General features: G+C 35.6%; 1 protein-coding gene across 9 annotated transcripts in view; it reads left to right on the forward strand.

Moving 5' to 3' along the window:
* MECOM (MDS1 and EVI1 complex locus) overlaps positions 1 to 12,316 on the forward strand; it is a 539,102-nt gene that overhangs the window by 380,512 nt on the left and 146,274 nt on the right. The gene's annotated exons all lie outside the window — the stretch shown is intronic.

The raw sequence follows: 12,316 nt of genomic DNA on the forward strand, positions 1-12,316 counted from the left end.
AAATTGTAATATATCCTTTACGTCACAGTAGCACCCTGGTGGTTATCATATTGCATTAGTTACATGAGTTTTCAGGGAACATTATACAGTATATACTGCCTCCAGTAAATACACCAGTCATGCTTATGGTTACATAGTCAGCGCCAGGAAATTTAGGATGACATTCCCTGCAGGTTAGTAATTCTACCCATTATTTATATTGGTTTGATTTGAAACTAGATGAGGCTAAGTATTTTGAAGAGTTTTCTGACAGAATTGTAGAAAAAAACTAGAGAATGAATATTTAAAACGTGTTAAATATCTTCGGATTTTTTTTTTTTTGAGAGCACCTACATTTTGTGAAAAAGCCAAACCATTGAAAAAGCCAGGAGAGGGCTTATTTTGAACATAAGGTACAAACATATCTCATCTATAAATTGAAACCACTCATAAATAAAAATCTATCTTGGGTATACGCTGATAGCCTGCTCCAGGGAAATAAAATTGTCCTAATTCTTAAAAAATGGAGAAAACAATTAGTGACGATGCTGTGACAGAGGAGCTGAAGCAGATGTGGAAATTGGGGAACATCATCTTGGCAGTTAAAGTGGCCTCACCAGCTGCATGTCTTCTGAAAGTTGGAATTTATCATGTTCAAGCCACAATACAGAAGTCAGTATTTTAAAATGGTTGTCATAACAGCACAAGATTTTGATGGAAATACTAGATGATTGTAATGAATTGGACCCATAAAGTCTGTACTGCTATAGAGAATTAAGATCAGATTATTTTGAGCTTCTAAACTAGCATCTTAATTCCACGGAGATCAAAGTATTTCACATCTTCGAGATCATTTACCTCAGGAGGGAACAAACCAACAAAAAAGAGGCTGATCATTGAGACTTCCCCCGATCCACAACCTTTTGTTTTGTTCAATAATCTATACTTAACCTATGTTCCCATCAGAAGGTCCATATACCTAGTGGTTAGGAGAGGCAATACGAGCACAGAGAAAAGCCTACAAGTTTGTTCATTTTTGCTAGTTTAGGGATGGCATCTGATCAGGAAGCCTTGCATAGACTTCTAATTTATAAAAGGGATATCACTCAGTTCAAAATATTGGTGTGTTAATTGAGATACCGTGTTGGTTTGTTGTCCTGGGCACTTGGTGGATATCAGCTTTAATTTCTCTTCCAATACAAACTGTTTGCTTTTCTTTCAATTAAAAAAACAAAGAAACAAAACCCACAAAACTTTGCAAGTAATGTGAAGAGATAGTAACTGTGTGACTATGGCCAACTTATTGATATCTAAACCTGAAGGAGCTGGTTTATCAGGAAAGTCACATAGGTTTCAACTCTCATGCATCGTTTCCTTTGGTAGATCTCTGGTCCTTTAGAGTATTTCAGAAGCTATGGTATGGCTCCATGGTCTGCCAGCAGCAATACCAGCCATGCATTGTAGGGAGGACACCTGTGGGTCCTGGGTTTGCAATTGCTGGACTAGATGAACTCCAAGATGACATCTATGTGTAGATCTATCATTCTGTCTTCCGGTTTGCATCATTGATCAGTTCTTCTCTGTCCACTTCCAGCTTTTTCTTTGCCCTAAAACGTTCTAAGTCTTCTGGAATGTTTTCCAAAAAATTTTTGTTTTCTCACTTTCCTTTTGATACCTGATAGTTACCTTTTTCCCGTTTCATACCTTATGTGAGAAATTATCTGAAGGTAATATTATGATATTTGTCAAGACCAGAACTTGTTGAAAACAATGTCAGTTATTTAACATCAAAAGTCAGGAATGTATAATTCAATGTGTTTTCTTAACATAAAAATTAAACATGAAATGTAAAAAACCATCTTGTTCCTGAGAGAATGGGTTCTTACGGTGGTGAAGTCACTAGAACATAAACTTCAAGAAAGGAAGAACTTTTACAGTGAAGAGTGCCTGAAATGAAGTAGGTGCTCTCTAGCATTCGTGGAATGAATGAATGTCTGCTGAATCAGGCAGGACAGACTCTTAGAACATCTCTTGGCTTGAGAATTTCAGACTATGGGGCTAGAGCAAAATCTATACGTCAGTTCCTAGGTTTAGAGACAAAGTCCATTGATGATGCATTCATGGGATTGCATCCCTGGAAAGCTGTTTGGGATGTGCTAGATGGCTCCCCACACATAGATGGCAGCCTTTATTTTGCTTCCTGACGGCATCTTCTGGTTAGTTATAGATTTTCACTCCAAGATTTTCACCTTCCCTTACCTAAAAGAATATGCTTAGCTATATAATAGAGTTGTATCCTACTGGCTGTGGGAACTCAGAAGAGAGAATTTCATTGACAAGTGGTATCACATGATAGGAATCACTTATACAAATGGGTTTGCAAGTAATTGTTAACTTTTACAGGAATTAGAGTGTCATTCTTTGGATCATCATGATATAACTCATCACTAGTACCATTGCATTCAGTTCAACTTAATCCAATAGGAATGCAATGACCACCTACCATGGACCTAGCTGTGTTAACTGTGGTTGGGGTACAAAGAAGTACAAAAATGTGATGAGGGTAGGCTGTTTGATCACTCCTTTATTAACTAGGGTTTCTTTTAAAAATGTGTTTATGTTGACTTTATATGTTGGCATTAAGTTGTGTAAAGCCATTATAAGAATTATCACTGCTTTTTTTTTTTTCTTGGAAAAAATGTTCCGCAAATATATAAGTTCAGAAAATAGTATGGAGTCTATATCAATGTATTCCATAAACAATAAAGTTTTCTGAATAAATATATAATATATAAATACACATGTTCCTACCATGGAAATGTGTCAGTTTAAGGTCCTAGTAATTGATACATTTTTTACTTGTGCATGTTCCAAACAATCGTTAGAAAATGAAATATAATAGCCTAGTGAAAAAGAAACAGCAGTTTCTTAATTTACAAATAGACTCTCTGAGAATTCCTTTTGCATCATGCTGAAGAGACGTTTCTTGCCCCTCTTATTGGTCAGCTATAGTAAAGTTCATTATTTTAAATTTAAATTATGTCAGTCACCATGTAGGTATAGACAGATTCTGAAAAACACATATTTTTCTTTAATTGTGAGCACTTTCGTGAAGTTGCAATTTCCAAACAAATTAAATTTTTTGGCAATGGATTAACATATTGTGTTCATGTTCACATTAATTTATGCTTGGCAGAATGTAACTTCCTGTTTTGAGGGGGAAATGTTAAAAATCTCTAGTAAAAAAATAAAAAAACTACACATTCTCTATTTTTTTAAAAAAAGACAAGGCTTTTGAACGTCAAACGGCTTTTACAGAAAAAAATATTTGATGAGTTAAGTGTAAAAAAATAAGAAACATGTGGATTAAGTGTCATTGAAAATGCACATGGGTTTGAAAATTAAGGGAGAAAGTACTTGGCAAAATGCGGTTTTGGTTTTGCCAAATCCAAAGTTTGAGAATAGATTAAGATATTGAACAAACACAAACTATACCTGGCTTTAACCATCTGTTAGCCTGCCATCTACTAAAGCCTTTTGATGAGGCCTGGACTTCCTAAAACTGTTGATGACACCTGAATTTGCCATGTGGTGTCTTCTAATGTCTCTATAGGCCAGCTACCTTGACTGTGTAAATTTACAAATCTTCCAAGTATAGACTTTTAATAAGGAAGGAATTAGTTTGAGATATGATTATATTATTAAATTTAATAGATGTTATATTTAAATATACAAATTAAGTATTTATAAAACCATACATTATATTTATGTTATACTTATTTTATATAAAATTTAAATATTTGAATTTTACTATATTTATATATTTTTACTGTATTATAGTACAGATTTATTAATATTAATATGTACTTAGGCATATCCCATAAATCTCCATTTTCTGGTCTACCAAAATAAATTTTCTGTTCTTCTCTTCTGATGCCTAGCATTTAGATCATTTATTATGGTTATCTACATGTATATCTTGTCTTCCCTGTCAAACCTAAAAGTCATTTAGTGAAGAATTCTTGTCTGATTTTATATTCTTATGTGTCAAAGATATCTAGGCTAGTATATTGAAATCAACAACTTTAGATGAAATTTGTTGCATGTATGGATAAATATTTCACAAAATATTTTGATAATCTTTAATCATGAACTATGATACCATCATGTCCAGAGGTGTCTCTTCTAAATTCCTTATATGTTTATAAATAGTATAATTTTATATTTGATTTAAACTGCCCTACTTCTTTTCAAGAACAGGTTTATATAAATTTCCAACATCACAATATCAATAAAATAAATGTGTGTTTAAGATTATATACGGCAGGTATGTAATAATGATATACACAGTTTCGATTGACTTTTTTACCCTCTGTTTCTTCAAAGATAAGGTAGCAGTAAGTTCATATTCTGAGTAATTAGAACTCTCCTGAAACACACACTTGTTCCCACAGTCGACAAGGCTTTTAATAAATGAGCACCACTTCACTTTGCAAGCAGTTGTATGATATGCCTACATTTTAATTATACACATATTCAAAAGTTCCAAGTCTCTCTGTAGTGCTGTCCACATTTCATGCTGGATGCACTTGGCCAAGACTCGATTCGTATGTCCTACAGGGTTACATGTGATGTGGCTCCTCTCCCACTGGGTTACACAGGATATGAGCTGGATCCTGGCGGCTTCTGAAACAAGAATGAGAGAAGCTCTTGTGGAGTGAATTTAAAGAGAGAGAGAAAAAACCTCTCTTTGGCATTAAAGTCATTGTAAGTTTGGCATGTCTAACTGGGAGTAGACCTTGGCTCACAGAACTGAGAGATAGCTAAACAAAGATTTGTTCAATTTGATAAACTCCCTGGCTAAGACTGCCTTGCCAACTTTCTTTCTAAAGCAACTTTTCACAGCTGAAGTATAAAACCTTGAAAATCAAGGGTTTGTAATGGAAATGCTGACACACACAACTAACGAAGTTGTACCAACCAAGCATTGCTATCATATTTTATAACTGTCTGAGAAACTTACAGAAAGGAATGGTACATTTGCTTCATGGGATCCATTTCCTTTGCTAAAAACTAGCAAATGGCCTCATGGTAGACTCCTTCACACGCAGAACTGTCTTGATACTGCTTTTTAAAAATTTTTTATGAAGGAAAATGTTGAAGCTACCACTTCCTGCAAGGCTTCAAAGGAACTGTTGCTTCATCTTATATTCTGGTTTCAAATTTGATAAAGAAAACTCAGACCCTGCCATTGGTGCGTCGGTACTCATTACTTACATATTCCTATAAAACTGTTCAACTTTTCTGCAATTTTATGTAAAAAGATATTCATAGAGGTGAACCTTCTTTGTAGCTTTTGAGCAAATAGAAAAATTTACTCGAATATCGAAGTGTCCATTGTGGGCCAGTATGTGAAAGAAAATTTCAATACAAAGTGTCTTAAAGGTGGCATAATCTTTGTTCCATTTATACATACTTTTGAATTGTTATTGCCTTTTTGTCAATTCTTAAATTTTATTTAGTTGACCGTATTTCATGTATACTCAGATTTCATAAAAAATTATTGGTTAAAGACCACAGGAATAATTAGGATATAATTACTCATAGAAATAATAAGCTACAGTATATCCCTCTACAATAGCTGAGAGTTTACATTTGGGTTTCTGAGAAAAATCAAGAAGGTTTAAATATAGTTAAGTTCCAGAAAAATCTGATGTATATAATTTACTCTAATATTCATGAGTGAGAAATGATTGCTCTGGGGGCAAAAGAGGACTGGTTGGTCAAAACATTTGTCTTTCGCTCTTTCATTTTGCATAAAGGCCTTCACTTGGTTTGTGGGTTCCTTACCAGAAAGGAGAAGTTACAGTTAACAAATTAATGAAAACCAAGTGATGCCTTTGAAGAATTCTTAAGCGAACCTTAACCAATGCCTTGGGCTACATGTTCAATGTGAACAAAAAAATTAAGGTGAACTGGCCACTGCTACTAAGAGTCAATTGACAGAATGCATGGGTCATTAATTTTGTGTCCTTTGTTTTGTCAGTGTGTTTTCGTGAAGCCTGGTAAAGAAAGTAAAACCACTGAAGCTGAAAATTGTCTGCTCTGTAGCTCATTTCCCTTCCCAGCATGCACTGACCCAAGGGAGTGGGCTTCAGGTCACCCCCCCGCCTCCATTTCCCTTTGAAACACTCCCTGCTCCTGCAAGATCCATTGGGTTGGTGGAGTGGTTAATTCTTTGCAAGTTTGTGCTTAATCATATGCAGAATGTAAGTACCAATAAAAATAAGATGTCTGCTCACACTATTTTATTGTATTTTAAAAATAAATTCTGAAACAGGCATGTAACCTCTCTTCCATTCAATCGTAGAAGGGGAGAGCGTGAAACTTAAATTGGCTGATTCACCTTGATTCTGGTGGTTTCATCACCAATAATCTCTGAGGTCCACCTTCTGGCTTTTGTGCCATGAATGAGTGATAGAAAGTGCCCATCACACTGGGGTGGCTTCCTAGAGCTCTGTTTTGCTTTAAACTACGTTCTACGTCACTGTGCCTAAAGTGCTATGGCTTATCAATAATTCCATGTCAACGCAATACAAACTCTTTTACATTTTATTACCACATAACTTTATTTAAACACAGATTTTTAAGGATCAAAGTTTTAAAAAGCTAGTTGATACATCAGGCCAGATTTTCAAATCTCAGCACCAGTTTCACAGTCTTCAAAGTAGGAAGGGTACAGATTGGCCAGAATTAGAGTGAACATATCTCTGCCCAGGGAAGATTTGCAGATCTTAAGCAAAGATATTTAAAGTTTTTGTTGATTGAATTGTTCACAGTAGTGCAGAGATTGTAGGATTGTTTGTTGTTCTGTCCTTTACATATTTATGTCTGTGTGCTTTGCTCATCAGCAGTATGAGTTGGTGGCACAATATGTCAGGCGTAGGGATGATTTTGATGCAGTCAGAAATGGTTCTGTTATGGCAGATTGTCTTCTATTTTTTTTATAAGCACTTACTATTCATTCGTTTGATTTGGTAGCTATTTAGGTGTTCATTATTCATTCATTCATTCATTCATTTATTCACTCACTCATTCACAATTATGCCACGTACATGGTAGGTGTTAGGTAGTCAAAGATAAATTAGATAGTTATTAGCCTAAGAAATCTCAGTTTTGTGGCTTTCAGACATGCAAATAAATATGATGCATTTGAGATTATGCTGGGAGGTAGGGCATTTGGGAGAAAAGGGGAGCCTGGAAACTTACCTAAGGATGAGTCAGTGAATGTGGAGATAAATGTACTTACATTAATTTGCTAGAGTTACCATCACAAAATGCCACAGACTGGTTGGCTTAAACAATAGAAATTATTTTTCTCCCAGTTCTGAAGGCTCAAAATCTAAGACCAAGGTGTTAGCAGGTTTGGTTTCTTCCGAGGCCTCTCTCCTTGGCTTGTTGCTAGTCACCTTCTCCCTGTATTCTCACATGGCCTTTCCTCGGTGAGTGTGTACCCCTGGTCTCTCTTCTCTCTCTCTCTCTCTCTTCTCTCTCTCTCTCTCCAAATTTTCTCTTCTCTTGAGGACACCAGTCAGGTTGGATTAGGGCCCGATGTAATGGCCTCATTTTAACTTAATAATTTTTAAAGACCCTATCTCCAAATACAGTCACATTCTGAGGTACGAAGGATTAGGCCTTTCAACATATGAATTTTGGGAGGACACAATTCAGCTAATAACAGTACTGAAGGAAGAGATGAGTGGAGAGATGTCAAATAGACAGGAGATAAAAAGATAATCTCAGAATGACGCACAGAAATGCATCCTTAAACGTGTAGAAACTTCACTTTTAGACTAAGAATTTGGGCGATGCACACTTGAGAGGTAGATCTTGCAGCTTCTATTTTATTTGATAACTGCACATCAACTATATACAAATCACAGAGCTAGGCTTTGCTGCAGGAGGATACAATGAAATAGCCAAAGCAGAACATGTAGGGGCCACCAATCTGCTGAATTTTGACATCTTCCTTAGAGGTTCTCATTTCTGGCTACACATGATAATTACCCCTGTAGATTCAGATTAATTGGTTTGGGATAATTTTCATGGGTGATGATTCCAATATGATCTTAATGATGTTATATGGTTTAAAATTTGTTCAAAATTCTGAATGCACATATAATAAACAAATAACAGCTAACATATTGTTGTTACGCTGTGCCAGGTACTATCTTAACCTCTTACATGTATTGTCTTATTTAATCTTCATGATCACATGATGCAGATATTATAGGAATTCTTATTCTAGAGAAGAGGAAAATGAGCAGCTAGGTAGAGCAACTGGTGAAAGTCACCTACCTGGTATCCTATTGACCTAACTTCCAGTTTAATTGAATTCTACCATGTTTTTAACAAAGTAATTTAGAAAAAAAGTATGTTTTTGTGTAGTCACAGTCTTAATGTCTAAAGATTCAGTTCAAATACATGTCAGTGAAGTTTTATTATTTTTAAAAAAATTTCTCAAGTGTCAAAAGTACCACTGAATATGCATCGCATTTTAATCCACATTTTTGGGATTGTGGGCTAAGCACATAGTATTTAATAAATGTTTATTGTCTATCTTGCTATACTTTTTAGAAATTGTTTCAAGGAATACACTTAAAACATATTACAGTGTTACATTAAAATACTTTGTTAATCCAAAATTGAATACAAAAATCAGTTAGTTAGCTTTTCTCCCCTGCAAGGATCTTGTTAAATGGTAGGCTATTGCTAGAAAAAATGGGTGTATGTTTCCTAATAGTATTCACAGGGCCTGGAGATACCTAATTTAGATTGGGCCCTGTGTCTTTCATAAAATAAGATAGCTTAATGAAGAAAAGAACAGAAATAAGAAGCAAACACATTGGAGGAGAGGTAAATACATGAAAAGTGTATATGCACTGTTTTGGTTACTAGGTGGGATTATTTACTTAACTTTTATAGAGCTATGATAGAATTTAACATATTTCCAAGAGTGATAGGCTTGTGTGTTGCGTCTTAGTAAAGTGAGCATGTAACAGCTGTGTTTTGGGATGTACCTGTTGATCGAGCCTCTTCCCTTCCACATCAGGCATCAGCTGACAGATAAAGGGCTTGGAAAGGATGTGCAAACATAGTCTTCCTGCTTGAGACTGCCAGCCTTTTTACTGTCTAATTTTGTATTTATGTAGCTTACAATGTGTTTTCCTAGAGGATGAAATAACTTGTTCAACAGCCTTCATGATTTAGCAAAGCAAAAACTGTTTTGTTTATCTCATAATGCTTTTAGATAAATAGTAGTTCTAATTATTTTTTTACAGTTAGGTTCAAAACCTTCCCCTATGATATGGATTGCCTTTGGAAAATACCATATTTTAATTGTATGGTTGCTTATTATCTATAAATCAGGCTCGGGGTCAATATCTAAGCAAGTTCCATTAACTCCAAAGAGAAATGTTCACTTTTATTTGGGGGATGAAAAAAAAAAGTCCTGGCAGACAAACAGGGAACTACCAGATGGAGAAGGCAGGGCCACATGGATTGTAAGTTTTTCCCTCTCTTCTTATTGATATCTTAAGTTGAACATGTTCCATCTGTCCACTCTCAATAATGAATAGCGACTTTTTTATTGTACAGGTAACAAATTCCATATAGGATAAATTAATTCGAGCATGTAATGAAATGTGCAAGACTCAATGCTCTGGAGTGTGTGGACTTAGAGTATAATAGAGGGGAAGTGTGCAACTCCAACACAATTTCTAGAGCAAAGCATATTTCTACTTGGGGAGGGCATTAAAAAATTCTCTTCCAAGACCTCAATTTTGTTCTTGTCTAGGGATTCAAATTTTGAGTGATAGGTTGTAGGAATTGTTGGAATCTGATTTATCTTTTAATTATTAGGTCTATGAAAATGATCATTTAAAACTAATTAATTTCCTACCACCCATAGTAAATTATTTTCCTATCACACTAGTAAATAATTGAACAGCACTAAGCCACCTTTCTTATGTGTTGACTACTGTCTAAATCCAGCTTGTCAAAGGTAATATGTAGATAATGTTTTAAAATTTTTTTATTCATAGCTTTGGTCTTTTTGAGGCTAATTCCTCTGGTTTCAATTTTTTCTTCTTTTTTGTGGCAAGGATGGTGGCTTTTTTACATTCAAACCTTAGTGTGGCTATTCTGTTGCTTTTTACATATTTCATTATTGATGTTAATTATATCTGTACTTTATACTAATAATGGATATTATTTAAGTTTTGCATATTTTAAATTATTTTGGCCGGGCTAAATCTTTATTCTGTCCCTTATTAAATGGGTGCCCCAAACACTTTCAATGGAAAACCAATAAAAGAGTCATACGATTCTTTTAGTGTTTAAGCAGGATTAAAATTTAAGCAGCTGTTTGGCCTGGTTACTACATATATTTCTAAAGTCTTGTTTTTTTGTGGGGTGGGGGTTGTAAATATCAACTCTTTGTGGCAATATGCTTTGAAATGCTAACTCTTTAAATAGCTCAAGACCTTTGGTTTTAATTTTTGATGTGACAACCTTTTGTTTCTGTAAATTTTTTTTTTTTGATCCCTCTTAAACCTGGAATTGGAAGTAACTCTTTCTTTGCTTACAGATAATTGAAACCGACCAAACTTGTTAAAGTCAAAACCAACAATGCCATGCTTTATTACACGCTCCCGTGTTTGGTCACAGACTCTAGTAGATTCTGCAAATGGTACAATTTATGCAGTGGCACGTCAGCAACTTAATGCTGTAATTTTTCCTCTTCTAATGGAGAATTAAGAATCTAAGGGGCCTGAGCTGTTCACATGGACGGAATCCCCACGGCCTGGGTGCAGAGGTCTCACAAAAATTTAGTAAGTGAGAAGGAGAACAAAGATTCTTAGTTGCAGGGGAAAAAAATTGGATCGCCTGTGGCTGAGAAGCTGAGGGGGACAGGTAGGCACAGTGGGGTGCAGGATAATGAGGCACATGGCAAATGTGATGCACAGATGTTAAGCCAACTGTGGCTCCGGCTCCCAAAGTTGTGCATGCCACAGCACCATGCCTCGGGGCTGTGTCTACACCAGAACATTTGGAGCAGTAAACGACGGCAACATTAGGTTCAAATTAATCTATTACTCCAGAGCTGTGAAATGTTGGTTGCTTGTTTCAGAATTACATTGCCTGTGGGTGAAATGTTTTAGGTAGATTTTAATGCAAGCTCATGGCTTGCTGAGGAGATTAAGAGGAGAAAGGGAAATTAGAACAGTTAGGAGAGTTGTGGAGGGGCACATTTCTGGTTAAAGTATATGAAAAAGTATTACATATTTCACAGGCAGGTCTGGTCTCCTGTTGGCCACCTGCTGGGACTGAAATATCCCACATCATAATGAAGGCAGGTTTGCAGAAGCCTTGTAAATACTTGAGCCCTGCAATTGAAGAAGGCAGACAAAGGCGGCTTTGGGGTCTCCTGTAGACTTTTGAGGGTTAGACCTGTCAGGCGGGTGCTCCAAATGAATTTGGTAATTTATTATTCTGCACTTGTTAAGTGGAACATGTAAAATTTTGCATTTAGGTTTTTACCCTTATGAGTTTGAGTAAACTCCCAAGTAACAGGTAGCCTTGTGACTTTTCAGAGTATGTTACAAAGTAATCTTGTCCCCCTCCCTCTGTCCCAATATCCTTCACTGATATTGGCAGCTCCATTTTCAGAAACCTGTGTGGGACTCAAACCCTCTTTTTCCAAAGTGGAAAAACTAAACCTTGAATTAACCTGGATATTTTTGTCAATTAAATAGAGTTTATTCAATCAGAAGGGGGAAAACTGTTTGGAAGTATCTATAAAGAACTTTTTTTTTTTTTTTACAATATTGTAGTTTTTCTTATAAAAACACTTAATTGAAATGCCTAAGAGCTGCCCAGCACAAAAGTCAATAAAAACCCTAGAATAGAGTTTATAGGGGTTGTCTATGTACATAATTAAATCCTTCAGGCACTTTAAATCTCTGCAAAATAAATGGTTATGCAAGAATAGCCTGCTGAGAGAAGAAATGCTTGTATCAGCTTTAACCAGCTGCCCTGTGTTCCCTGTTTCTGGGTTGGAATGAGAAAGCTATTAGACACTGGAAGACTGCAAGCCACATACAAATCATCTTTGTTACTGACACTTGGGGGAGTACTTTATAGTGGCTGTCAAGACCAATACAAAACATGGTTTGTGCCTGAAAAAGTCAAGTGCCATTATTTAAGAAGAAGATGTTAGTATTCCAAATAACTGAACAACATCCAGGATCTTCATTGAGTTTAGCTGCTATAGAAT

Source organism: Rhinolophus ferrumequinum, chromosome 2, assembly GCF_004115265.2.
Source record: "Rhinolophus ferrumequinum isolate MPI-CBG mRhiFer1 chromosome 2, mRhiFer1_v1.p, whole genome shotgun sequence".
Classification (NCBI taxonomy): domain Eukaryota; kingdom Metazoa; phylum Chordata; class Mammalia; order Chiroptera; family Rhinolophidae; genus Rhinolophus; species Rhinolophus ferrumequinum.